Here is a 1,713-nt window from a genome sequence, read left to right on the forward strand (position 1 = left end):
CTGCCCAAGACATGAATTATATTTTCATCCAGCACTGCTACCTGCCCTGAGTCACTAGGAGCCCTCTTGGTTATCAGAGCGACTGTGGTGGTATCACAGAGCTTAGACTCAAGTAACCATTATTTTACTTAATAATGGCCCCAAAGCACAAGAGTCGTGATGTTGGCATATTGTTGTAATTATTCTATTTTATTATTAGTTATTGTTTTTAATATCTTACTGTGCCTAATTTATAAATTAAACTTATCATAGGTACGTATGTATAGGAAAAGACATAATACATGTAGGATTCTGCATTATGCACAGCTACAGACATCCACTGGGGGGTCTTGGAATGTATCTGCCATGGATAAGGGGGGACGGCTGTAGAAGGATGACTGCCTGTACTGACTCAATGTCATATTGAATCATTGTCTGATATACTCACGCAGGGATTATTTAATTCTTCAGGACAATGAATTTTTTGTCATGCTATATATTAACACTATTGATTAGGGCCCAGGCTCTGTGAAGTTACAAGCTAACTTGGAGATCTTTGTCTGATAGTGATGAAATGCATTCTGTGCAGAAGAAAAGAAGTAACCCCAAAAGTTATACCTTTATTGCATTATCAGACATAGACCAGTTTTGGATCTAACCTAGTAATCTTATTCCAACATTCTTTCTTCATTGCCGTTAAATACTCAATACCCCAGATGTGTTTTGAACCAATTTTACCACTCTACTGGTTCCCTCATCAATGAGTTAAAGAAATCCTTAGTGAGTGCTCATTCTATATGTGTATGAGAATCATATGTTAACATTTTGAAGATAATATTTTGACAGTTTTGGGGTTATTCCACCAAGATGCCCAAATGGATGATGTAGATCTGGGAAGAGGTAGAAAATGTGGTTTGTTAATATTTTTGTTTGTCAGATTCTTGGTGAGCTCAAATCAATTTTAAAACGTGCCCCCTGGAAAGGGAAACATCTGTTTGAGATCTGGGCCTGTCATTTGTTGTGATTCTAGGTTTACTTTTAATTTATGGTTGATGTGGTAGAACCACAGAGGCAAGATATTTGTCTAGGTGTAAGAAAAAACCTTTTTCTTTTGTTGTGTGACCTTAAAATATTTAACTACATCTGGAATGTATTAATAAAATAGATTATAAAGCCTCACAAAGGAGCTCTGTTCTGATTGTTTCATAGAGAATAATAATCCCTTACATAAATCTAGTATTTTTAGAATTCCTGGAAAACAAACTAAAGTTATAATATTTTAAATATGCTATTATTCTCATCCCCAACAAAAAAGAAAACAAACAAGACTATCAGAAACTGCTACCTCTGAAATATTTTTATATAACAGTACAAGTTTTGTAATCAAAGTGAATCTTTGGACATATTAGACTTGTTTGATCACTTTGGTTTAAAAACAGCTACTTGTCTTCTCCCTGACACTATCTGTGTGGAATATAATACAAGAAAACATGTCACAATAAATCTCTAATTGTTTGCTCATGAATAAACAATTTAATCTGAATTCCCCAAAACCCTTATACTGTTTTATTGATCAGACAAGCCAATATACTTCCACATCAAGTTTTGGATTATGAGGCAATCACAGCAACAACAAAAATAAATAAATGGGACCTGATCAAATTAAAAAGCCTCTGCATAGCCAAAGAAACTGTCACAAGAGCAAACAGACAACCTACAGAATGGGAGAAAATT

Source organism: Propithecus coquereli, unplaced genomic scaffold (genome assembly GCF_000956105.1).
Source record: "Propithecus coquereli isolate 6110/MARCELLA unplaced genomic scaffold, Pcoq_1.0 Scaffold205, whole genome shotgun sequence".
Lineage (NCBI taxonomy): Eukaryota > Metazoa > Chordata > Mammalia > Primates > Indriidae > Propithecus > Propithecus coquereli.